The following is a 12,659-nucleotide window of genomic DNA, read 5'->3' on the forward strand; positions in this document are numbered from 1 at the left end:
CTTAATTAAATGCTAATTGCACATTCTCTTATGTGGGTTATACCCTTTCATTTAATTTGCATTTTCCCTCCAATTTGGGAATGCCTCTTTGGATTGATATATAAAGGAGGCCTCCTTCTTCATTTTGACATCATGATTTCTTATGTTATGGTTATTATAGACATATTTTAAGCTTTCTTTGAATCTTTGAGATATCTTGCATGTTTATGATCATTTCGAATCTTTCATTTATTGGATGTGCTTGCAAAGACCAAGACCAATGTTCATATGATAGCCACCACTTCAAACCCTTGAAGGTTTTTTCACATTGATGATAGGAAGCTATGAGTGGATTCTTGAGATCTTGCTTTTTCTTGGTGTTATTTTGAAGGATTATGAGTGTAAGGATTGGTCCATATTTTTCACACACATTTTTAAGAGCCCACCATGGGGGAACCCACCTTTACATGATGGTTTTGGATATTTTTGGAGCCAACCCCTTGTGCAAATTTGCTTGGAGAAGAAAACCTTAGATTTTCAAAGATTTGATCATATCTCCAAAATGACTTGGATTTTTGGTTAGAACTACTTTTTGTAAATTAGTGACATATCAGAGAAGCTTTTGTTAAAAAAATAGAATTTTCTGATATATTTGGAATTTTAAATTTTTTTTTTTTTCATTTTTCATTAAAAAATAAGTTTTGGTGCAAATAAGAATATTTTTTGAAATTTTTTACATTTTTAGAAAGATCTTGAAATTATATAGCGGTTCCACTCTCTATTTTTTAAATTTGAATGCAATATCATAGCTCATTTTGTTGATTTATGAAAATTAGTCTATTTTGAGAAAATGAATCCCTAGGGCACAAATGAAAATATATTTTTAAAATTTTGACATTTTTAGAAAACTCTTTGTTTTCTAACATGGGTCTCTTTTCTACATTTAGAGTTTTGGATATGAATTCATGTCATATAGGTCCAATCTTGTTGACTAGGTCAATTTTTTTATTTTAAAAATGAGCATTTAATGATTAGCTTGCACTTATTTTTTCACATTATTCAATGCATAATATGAGTTGTCATTTGGATTATTTTCTAGTTATTATTGCCCCTAACAATTTATTTTTAGATCTAATGCTAGGGTTTGCATAAGTTGAATATACATTGCATATCTTTTTTGCTTGTCTTGCTTGCTAGAGAGTTTGCGGCTTTCTTGCATGAAAAGCTCAACAAAAATAAAAATAAGGTCAAATCTACTAGAAGTGTGTCATGTGGATTACTAGTTATTTTATTTAAAGCTCTATAACATTTGGTTTCCTTTCACTAAAAACCTTTTGTGTGTCTTACTTTAGTGATTTCTTTCTTTCATAGATCACATTAAAAATTTCTACTCTAAGGGAAAGAAAGAACAATGATTTATTTTCTCACATATCTGTTACGCATAGTAATTAGTCTCTATGAACACTATTTTTGAATCTTGAGAGAGTGGACTTCAGCCTCTTCTTGATGATAGATCCCCTTGTAGGTAGGGAAGGATTTGATATCATCTCATTTTCTAGTTTAGTTTACTGAGGTGATCTCAAATTAGCATGTCAATTAATCTGCTTGCTATGTTTGGGTGAGGTGAAGAGGCTAGAGGAGTATGCTCTATTCCATTTTGGGCACATCAGAAACTTGGAACCCTTAAATCTAAGCCAAGTCCCCATGTGGTTCATATTATTTGTTAGAGAAGGTAAGCCGTAGTGGACACTCCCTTTATTGGGTAAACTATGTGGATGGAACCTCAAGAAGTATTAACCACTTCTTCCATGGAGCAACAACTACTATATAAATGTCCTTATGGAAGAAATCTCCATAGGTGTGGTTTCATGTCCCCATTTTCACAAGACCTTAAGAAATATTACTAAGTAATATCAATAACAAAACTAAATATTAAATATAAATATAATTATAATTATTTATAGACAATTAATATATACTATTCTATATAAGTCTCATAATACATATGATAATAAATATAAATGATAAATAACTAAATATATGTAATTTTATACTATAATGTATTAAATTAATAAAATAAATGAATAATATTCATATCGCTAATACTATTAAGAATGATAATATCATTAATATTATAGATATAATATATGTAATGTATAATTAAACTTATATAATATAATCTATATATTGATATAATATATATTATTTTTAATTTAATAATTAATATAACTATTATATTATAAAAGGACATAACTCTTACCATTGAAATGTATACAAAGGGAATAAAAAAACTTTGGTAAGAAACCATTAGATAGAAGAATAAGAAAAATATGCAGAGTACAGTTTTTAAAATCTAATGTCCTAAATCAGGATAATACAATTTTTTGTCATGTCCCCATTTTTAGAAGACCTTAATAAATATTATAAGAAATATTACTAAGTAATATCAATAACAAAACTAAATATTAAACTAGAATATTAAAGATAAATATAATTATAATTATAATTAATTATAGACAATTAATATATACTATTCTATATAAGTCTCATATTATTTATGATAATAAATATAAATGATAAATAACTAAATATATGTAATTTTTATACTATAATGTATTAAATTAATAAAATAAATGAATAATATTCATATCACTAATACTATTAAGAATGATTATATCATTAATACACATGTAATGTATAATTAAACTTATATAATATAATCTATATATTGATATAAGATATATTATTGTTAATTTAATAATTAATATAACTATTATATTATAAAAGGACACAACTCTTACCATTGAAATGTATAAAGAGGGAATAAAAAAACTTTGATAAGAAACCATCAGACAAGAGAATAAGAAAAATATGCATAGTACAGTTTTAAAAATCTAATGTCCTAAATTAGGACATTACAATTGGTATCAGAGCAATACATCCTGCCAACCTATGAGGTTGCAATTCTGGAAAAGTTTTCATTTGGGTTGAGAGCAGATATATTTCATTTAGATGGAAAGCATATAATATATTTGGGTTTGGAAATGTTCAAGTGTCGAGAATATTATTGACATGTAGAAACCCACGAAATAATATATCCAGAGTTGGAGCTTTGAATGTGTAAGTAAAGATTTGTGCCATATTTATTGATCGTGAAGTCTATAGCATGGAAGTAATATTTTTGTGCATGTTTTGAAAGTAATTTTTTAGTTCTTAATTCATTCTCGCATAATGCAGTAAATTAAAAAATCACTTATTGCATATGACATATTTTATACATGTACAACTATGTTCATAAGCCAAAAAAATTTGTGTTGTGGGTCCTAAATTTAATCGAGGCGACCTGAATCTGATATTTAAAAATTGAGAGTTTGTGAAAATGTGACTTTGAGTGGCTAAATGTGCAATTTTATCAGGCCCAAAGTTAATTCCTGAAGCATTTCACTGAGTGGGAGCACATTGAGTATGGTTGGCATCAATCTTTGAAGATGTGAGAAATAATTATATATGGCATCAAAACTTATTACATCTTGACCATACTATATTCTGGAGAAATAATAGATTCTTTAATGGTTTCTATCCTTGGTTGATGCCTGCAAAATCTGTGATTGTAATGATTGACTAACATGGAAGGATTTTTGTTAAAATACACATATTATAGTTTGGACATAGTAGAGACAAGCGAAAATGTATTTGCTAAGAAGCAGTTCAAGACAACCATCCTCGGTCTAATTACGAAAACTACCTCTTTGGGTTAGAAAGTGAAGGACCTTTGTGAGAGAAGTATGGGCATTCAAACAAGTCTTGGAGAATAATTTGGAGATTTCTAAGTTTTATACTCGAGCAGGAAAGATTATTAATAATCTGTGGGCATTATACAAATCTTAAAAAATAATGAAAGAAGCCTTAAAACACATTCCTGTGTATTTCATATAACTTGCATATTGCAAATTGTGGAATGATAAATTTTTTGAACCATAAGTTTTGGATTTATGTAGAAATGCTAAAGTCTTGTAAAATATGAAGGATTTGATCAACACAAATGCACAAAGCCTTCAAATACCTGCATGCAAAAACCTTTCATAGAAGAAAAAGACAAGAGGAGGCAAAGGGTTTTGCTTTGAAAAATGTGCTAATGTATTTTCAAAAATAGAAAAGATAATCAAAATTACAAAAGATCAATCCTTATAAAAGGAGATCAAAACCCAAAAAAGGGTAACCTAAAAAGGAAAAGCTATTTAATAATTACTAATTAATTATTAAATAGAGATGTAAAAGGTGCATAAAGTAAAATCTTAAGAAGGAAATAAAGCGAATTTAATAAATGAAATTAAATCAATGCTTTACTCTAACACCCCCCCTTAAGATGAGCAACAGTGCAACTACAAACAATGCAGAAAGAGAAAGGAAACTACAATGCAAAGCTTAAAGCAAACTTGGGTCCTGACAACAAGGCCTGATGAGGTACCCAATAACATCTAAATCTCTATGAAATAGAGAAATAGAGAAAACCTAGTGGGAAAAACTCTACTCCAAAAAGAGATAGCAGTAAAAAGAAGGAAGGAAGGACTCATCACTGAGACCCCCCAAGGACAGCTTCCTTCACCCCAAGCATAGAACGCAGCTAAAGATACCACGAGGATGCAAAAGGTTTAGTGAAGATGTTTGCAACCTGCTCAGTAGTAGGAATGTACAAAAAACTCAAGGCACCATCCTAAATGAGATGTTTGATGAAGTGCATGTGAAGCTCAATGTGCTTGGTCCACTGATGCTCAACAGGGTTGCGTGAAATGTGTATAGCACTCTGACTGTCACACCATAGAAAGGTGAGACTATCAAGAGGAAATCCAAACTCTGTCATCAACTATCGAAGCTACAAAACCTCCTGACTAGCTAATACAGTTGCCTTGTATTCTGCCTCTGTAGATGATAATGTGTGAGCATGCTAATTTTTGCAAGACCATGTGATAGGACCAAAACCAAGACAAAATACAAAACTAGAAGTAGACTTGCGATCATCAATGTCACCCACCTAGTTTGAATCTGTTGAACCAACAATGTGAGGATCCCCTGATGTGTAGTGAATGCCATAAAATGTTGTACCTCTAATATACCTTAAGATATGTTTGGATGCTTGCTAATGACCCTCATGAGGATCATGGGAGAATCGAGAGACACGTTCAACCGCAAAGGAAATATCAGGACATGTGTGTGTCAGGTACAACAAACTACCCAAGGGGTAGGCTTGCAATCAAGCATGTCGAATCTCTGAAGCATATCAAGAGCATACTTCTGCTAGAGTATGGCTATCCCATATGAAGATTGAAAAACTTGTAGGCCCAAAAAATAGTATAGAATTCCAAGATCTATCATCTCAAACTGCTCTCTCAATGCATGCGGAACACACTATATCATGGAGACCGAGCTTCCTGTGATGATGAGGTCATCAACATAAAGCACAAGAATCAATAAGTCAGCCCCATGATGCTTAGTGTAAACTGTAGGGCCAGAATGACACCAAGTGAACTGTGAAGGAAGCAAGAAGGAATCCATCTTCTCATACCAAGCCCTAGGAGCCTGTTTGAGACCATATAAAGACCTCCTAAGCTAGCATACCAATGAAGAGTCCTGCACAAAACCATGAGGCTGCTCCATGTAAATCTCCTCATGAAGGTCTCCATGCAGAAAAACACTCTTCATGTCCATCTAAAAAATTGTCCATCCCTATGAAGCTGCTAGAGAGAGTACAAGGCGAATAGAATTCATCTTGGCGATAGTGGCAAAGGTCTCAGAGAAATCAATACCCTCAACCTGTGAAAAACCCTTTGCAACAAGACAAGCCTTGTACCTATCTATAGAACCATCTATAGCATATTTGGTACAGTACACCCAACATTATTGAACCAACTTTTTTCCTTTCGAAAAAGGACAAAGATCCCATGTGTGTTTCTTCATCAAAGAAGAGTACTCCTCATCCATAGCCCTATCCCACTCTAAGTGTCCTGTCGCCTGTGAAAATTTTTGAGGATCATAGAAAATGTCATGACTCATAAGGAAACTACCTGCAGTCTGAGAACGAGTACGAAAAACATCTGTAGGATCACCTGTCAGAGGTCTAGCTACATCAACAGTATCATGAGCCCACTTCGGCACTCACAAAATATCTAGTGGAAGAGGCAAAGGGGGATCAATCTCAAGATCTTCCTCAGAGGAGGCATAATCCTGTAGAGGAGTAGATGAAGTACTAGGTAGTGAAGAAGAAGCTCAAGATGGAGGATCCATAGAAGGATAATGCTCATCAAACTGAACATCTTATCGAAAGAAGACATCTCTAGAATCAGGATCAAACAACCTGTATGCTTTCACATCCTCACAGTAGCCAACAAAAATGAGTGGTCAGCTCTTATTTTCCATGGCTTTTCACTGAGCATCTAGAATAAATGCCCAAGCCTCACTACCAAAAATGCGAAAAGTAGAAACATTAGGCTTGACATGAGTCCAAGCCTCCTCAGGAGTCATGTGTTGCAATGCCTAATGAGGCATCTAATTCTGAATATAGTTGGCATAATTGATAGCCTCAGCCCAAAATGAAGAACTCATAGCACGAGACTATATCATACAATTGGCCATCTCCCATAATGTCTTGTTCTTTCTCTCAGCAACCCCATTCTGCTAAGGTGTATGGGGAATAGAGAACTAATGTTGTAAACCATGCTCAATGCAAAAATCTCTGAAAGACTGATTCACATATTTCCCTCCATTGTTAGCGCGGATACACCTGACTAAAAGACCAGACTGCTTCTCCACAAAGGTCTTAAAGATTGAAAATGAATCAAAGACATCATACTTGTACTTCAAAAAGTACACCCATGTGTGTTTGGAGAAGTCATCAATGAAGGTGAGCACATATTGAGCACCTGAAAAATATGGAGTGGGAAATGACATAAGATCACTATATATCAACTCCAATGGTGCCTTAGCACGTGTGGATCGACCTGCTAGAAAAGGATCTCTGTAATGTTTGCCAAGTGCACAACCTTGACACACACCATCAGTACAAGAGATTTGAGGTAATCCAATCACTAGCTCCTATGTAATCATCTACTATAAGTATATGTAGTTGACATAGCCAGAACACTCATGCCAAAGTTTGTCCACTGTGTCTACATGAGCAATGAGAGAAACACCTATAGAATCAGAGCTCTCAAAGCCATCGAAATGATATAAGTGAGACTAAAGATCAACACTCCCTGTAGCAATAACCAAATTAGGATCATGGAGGTCTCGAATAACCACATCATGTGGTGAGAACTCAAATTTCTTTCCAGAGCCTGAATGACAAATCTAAAAGATAGACAGGAGGTTCGTAGAAATGGCTAGAACCAAGAGAACATTGTATAGTGAACCACCCTCCAAAGAGATAGTTCCTGAACTTGTGACTAAAAGTTGAGAAGAATCACCAACTGCAATCTATGTAGTAACACTCTGAGCAAGTGAGGTAACCAAATCAGGTGAGTGTGTTATATGATGGGAAGCTCTAGAATAAAGAATCCATGAAGCTATAGAAGACAATGCTTGTGCACAAAGAGCATGTCCTTTCCCTATAAGTGGAGGTGGAGGCTTCGGAGAAGCAATACTCAAATGTTACATGGCCTCCTCTAATGCCTCAATATGTTTCCAACACCTAGAAATTGGATGTCCTTCCTTGCCACAAAAACTGCAAGGTTCACCTGTATACTTCTTAGTCTTGGAGGAAGACTCACCAGACTTAGAAGTATTACCCTTTTGAGAGGGTTTCTAAGTATCTAATTTTGGATGAGGCTTGGAGGAACTCTCACTTCTTGCTGAATCTGTCTTATGCTTCAGTTTCTGCTTCAGCTTTCCTGGAGATGTCTGAGCTACCAATGCCTTTTTCTTAGAACCAGTCATAGTATCCAACTGTGTGAGTTTTGACTGCTCTCTAGTCAAGCGATCACAAAAGACTTGAAAAGAAGGCATAATAAATGGATTCCCCAAAGCATCTTTGGTGGAATAGAATGTGGAAGAAAATATCTAAAAACTCCCTCGAAGCTATGAGAGAATCAAATAGATGCACTCAGTATCAGTCTTTGTCTTTCCACAACTCTGCAACAAGGATCTATGTTGAGTAAACTTCATCAAGAAGTCATCAATAGTCAGAAAAGAATCTGGTGCAAGTGTTGTAAGCTTTGTCTCTATCGGAAGTGCCCTAAACTCATTCACAATACCAAACAAGCCCTCAAGCTTGGTCCACATAGCCAAAGGAGTATTACACCCATCCAAATGAAACTGTAAACTATCTGATACCTGTAATGCAATCAATCCGATTACCTCATCCATTTTTTTTTGATGTTGCATGATCTCAAAAGGCCTCTGAAGAATAGGCTAAATAGCATCTAAATATGACCACAACCCTTTTGACTAGAGAAGCTAAGTCATTGAGGTCTTCCAGGCGTGATAATTATGAGAGCTTAGAAGTTCTAGAGAAGAAGTGGTCTTGGCCATTGTTTTAGTAAGGGTTTTTTTTGTTTACTAATATACTATTATAATAACAGAAAATAATATAAAAATGCCCCCCACAATGTAATAAACTAAACCCCAACTTACAAATAGATTGCGTAAATGAGAGAAGCACAAAAAAGCTTCAGATATGAATCTAAAATACCTGATACCATATACTGGTAAAAAAAACTAAGAATTTGGAAAGTTCTCAAAAAGAGCTTTCTGATGCTTTTTTCGGATCGAAAAATGGAGCTATAATGAAGAAGTTATGCCCCCTAGAATATAGAAGTCATCAATAGACTTCAAATGCCAAAAACGGGTATCATTCTAGAAAAAAAAAACAAAAAATTCCTTCTACATCATCTCTACTTCGGAACTAGCTTTCTGATGCTTCTTTTGGATCGAAAAAAGACCCCCGTATGCGAGAGTTATCGCAAAAAAATGACAGGGCACCCATAAGCCTGAAAAAATAATATTTTTTTTTTTAAATAATAATTTTTTTTTAAAAAAAAAAAAATTTAAAATGCCACCATCGATGAGCAACAGCAGAGTGGCGACCTGGTGGCTCTGTGCGGTGGCAGAGCGGAGCGTGGCCCGGGTGGAGGAGGAGCGGCGAGGGGGCTGCAAGCGAGTGGAGGTGAGGCCGAGGCGGCACTGCGGCCGCAGCCTGTAAAATCAACGCTGACACCTATAGTTGTTGGAGCGAGCTAGAGAAGGATTTTCTAGTGCTAGAAAAGGGCCTACGGGCTGGAAAACCTTTTTTTACGCACTTTTTATTATTTTTTTGATTAAAAAACTCATGTCAAAATGTGTGCAAAGGCCGTACAGCCTTGCCGGGCAAAAAAATTTTGCCTCCTAGATCAACGTTGTCCAAATCGAACAAACTTTATATGCAAACAAGGGTTTTGACACCTTCTGGATCCATTTGTGATGTCCATTTGACCTCAACCTGCTCCGAAAATCAGTGACCCCCCTGTTTTCTCAAAAAAAACTAAAAAATTCCAGATCTGTTCTATCAAACCCTCGTTCTCTTTTTTCTCCAAATAACGAACAAGTTGTAGAAGATTTGGGTCTGATACCATGAAGGATTTGATCAACACAAATTCACAAAGCCTTCAAATACCTGCATGCAAAAACCTATCACAGAAGAAAAAGACAAGAGGAGGCAAAGGGTTTTGCTCTGAAAAATGTGTTAATGTATTTTTAGAAATAGAAAAGATAATCAAAATTACAAAAGATCAATCCTTATAAAAGGAGATCAAAACCCCAAAAAGGGTAACCTAAAAAGGAAAAGCTATTTAATAATTACTAATTAATTATTAAATAGAGATGCAAAAGGTGCATAAAGTAAAATCTTAAGAAGGGAATAATGTAATGTCTCCTTTTTGGGACATTTATATATTTTCCCATTTTCATCTGTACAACCTGATAATCTTCCTATTTGATGATTCTTTTCCATAGTTGATCCAATATATATATATATATATATATATATATATATATATAATTTTATTATAAGAGTCACGTTCTTTCATTATATTAACAATAATAATATAGTTATATTATATTAATTATATATTTATATTAATAAATTTTGATTAATTAATATAACTATATTAATAAGTATATCATATATTACTTTAATAACTATATATATTATATTATATTATAATACTTAACTAATATAGTATTTCTATATTAAACATATCTTTATCATTATTTATTATTTCATTCGTATTACTATTATAATACAACATACATTATAATATTACTTATAGCATAATATTATTATTTTAATATTATTTATTAATATTATTTTATATAAAGTATTAAATTACTTGCCAAAATGGGGACATCACAGTCCTCCCCTCTCAAATTTTCTTGTCCTCAAGCAAAATCTTTCACACACAAACTACTTTATAGATACAAAACATATTTGTATACAAAGTCCTAAAAAATTTATCAAATATACATCTTAATGAATAAAAACACAAAGAAAACACGATGCAGACATAGGAAGACACAAAGAAAACATGATGCAAACACATCATACATTATTTTTCACAATGAAGTAGAGCAAAGGGAATAATTTATAAAATATACTTCCCCAGTATGCTTTTATCGTAGATCCTGCAACACAAACAATTATTAGCATGTACATGTATATAATAGCTTCAAAGAAAAGATTAGTCATGATAAATTAGTCTTGAACCAATATCCTACCAAGCCCAAGAGCGGAACTTTAGCCCTCTTGGCCTTGATGGCAGCCATTGACATCCATCAAGGTGGTCTACTCGGAAAACTCTTAATTGAATAGAGTTGACATGATGTCAAGTCTTAATCAATCTAAGCCTAAGAGTAGAACTTTGGCCCTTCTGGCCTTGATAGCAGCCATTGACATCCATCAAGGTGGTCTACTTAGATGGTAATCTTATTCTTCCTGCCTAAGCCCAAGAGCAAAACTTTGGCCCTCTTGGCCTTGATGGCAGCCTGTGACATCCATCAAGGCGGTCTACTTAGGAGGTAATCTTATTCTCCTTAAATATCTTACCTAAGTCCAAGAGCGAAACTTTGGCCCTCTTGGCCTTGATGGCAGCCAGTGACATCCATCAAGGTGGTCTTCTTAGGAGGTAATTTGATTCACCATTTTATATCCTTTCTATCTCGATATTTTATTCTTCCTCTTTGCCTTAAGATTGGATCTTGTCATCCTTCAATTTTGATGGCAAGATGACTCCTTCCAATCAAAATCTGCTTAATAACACAATACTATTTGCAAAGTTATATTAGTGATTGGTTATATAATGTTGTTAAATAAAATTGGAAATTTAATGATAACTCTGACTTAAAATTACAATATCTTCTAAGTAAAGATATTTATATTCAATGTAAAATAATTTGGAAAATATAACTTATCTTTATTTAGAGAAATGTGCTTGAAAATAGATCATTGTAGACTTTATTGTTTTATTAGTTAGCTCCTCACTTTCAAGGAAAAGCTGTTATAACCAAAATACTCTCGATTATTGAACCGCTTCAACCATTAGTACTTTACTATATCTTTATGCCTAGCAGTTCACTTTTAGACTTTTGTGAATGCAGTTTACATACTCACTTTGTTTGGAATCTACAGCTATCTCCACAATAAACTCTAACCTTAAATATCTACACCTTTTGTGAACATAGTTTGAATGTTGGTATATTTTATAATGCAATGAAAGACATTGATGACTTTGGGATCCTCCTCCCCATAATTCAACTAGAATGCATACTCTCAATCTTTATTTCTTAACTATCAGAAGACTCTTTTGATATAAAATCCTCCCTTACAGAAACGTTGGCTTGACAAGACAATGTGAAATGGACTGCAGTGGAATGAAAGAATGTAGTTTTTTGTGGATGAAAATGACAGAAAAGGAAAGGTGTTGGGTAGTGAATCTTTGAGGCTGTAATGCATATGGCCGTAAGGAAAGACAATCCTTCTATGAAGCAGCTTCTTAGCATGTTATTATTTTTTACTCCTTTAACACATTTATTGTTAGGTTTCTCTGTAAATCTTTTCTTTTTCTTTTTCGTCTCGACAAAGATATATCACAAACTCTGGAATACGACTGCCATAGTTTCCGTACTCTTCATGCAATGCCATAAAGTTTCACATGGATGTCTTTGATTATTATTTCTTATAGTTTCTCTATTTTTGATGTATCAAGATTGCTTATTGAGTTCTAATGACTCTATATCTTATATTTTTATGTGCAATCATTTTTTGTTTGAGACTATTGCAAGACGTGATATGACTGCATGTCAATTATAATATTTCAGTAATGATTCCTTGATTGTTATCTGAATGTATTGACGTCTAAATGCTTACATGTCACTAGCTCTCGTATGTTCCACGAGTCCCTCTCAATCACTGAATTGGAATTTCAGTGGCTTACATTCCTGACTGATGACTCCTTGCTATATCCAGATTGTTTTCTTGTAATTGGTAGTCCGTCCCCGATATGGAAGCCCTTGGTTATCATTTATAAGTTGTTTCTTCCTAAATTAGTAATTATTATCCTCCATTCTGACTTGTAGCTTGCATGGCTATTCATTTTCAATGCTTGCTTAGTTGATATCATAAGTTGTCGGCTTTTGTACGAGATACTCAAATTCTC

General features: G+C 33.7%; 1 pseudogene; it reads right to left on the reverse strand.

The window, feature by feature from the left end:
• Window positions 1–8,337, reverse strand: part of LOC149543624 (uncharacterized) — a 155,194-nt pseudogene extending 146,857 nt beyond the window's left edge.
• Between the last annotated feature and the right edge of the window lie 4,322 nt (window positions 8,338–12,659).

Source organism: Cupressus sempervirens, chromosome 8 (assembly GCF_028749045.1).
Source record: "Cupressus sempervirens isolate cs-2001-9-10 chromosome 8, ASM2874904v1, whole genome shotgun sequence".
Lineage (NCBI taxonomy): Eukaryota > Viridiplantae > Streptophyta > Pinopsida > Cupressales > Cupressaceae > Cupressus > Cupressus sempervirens.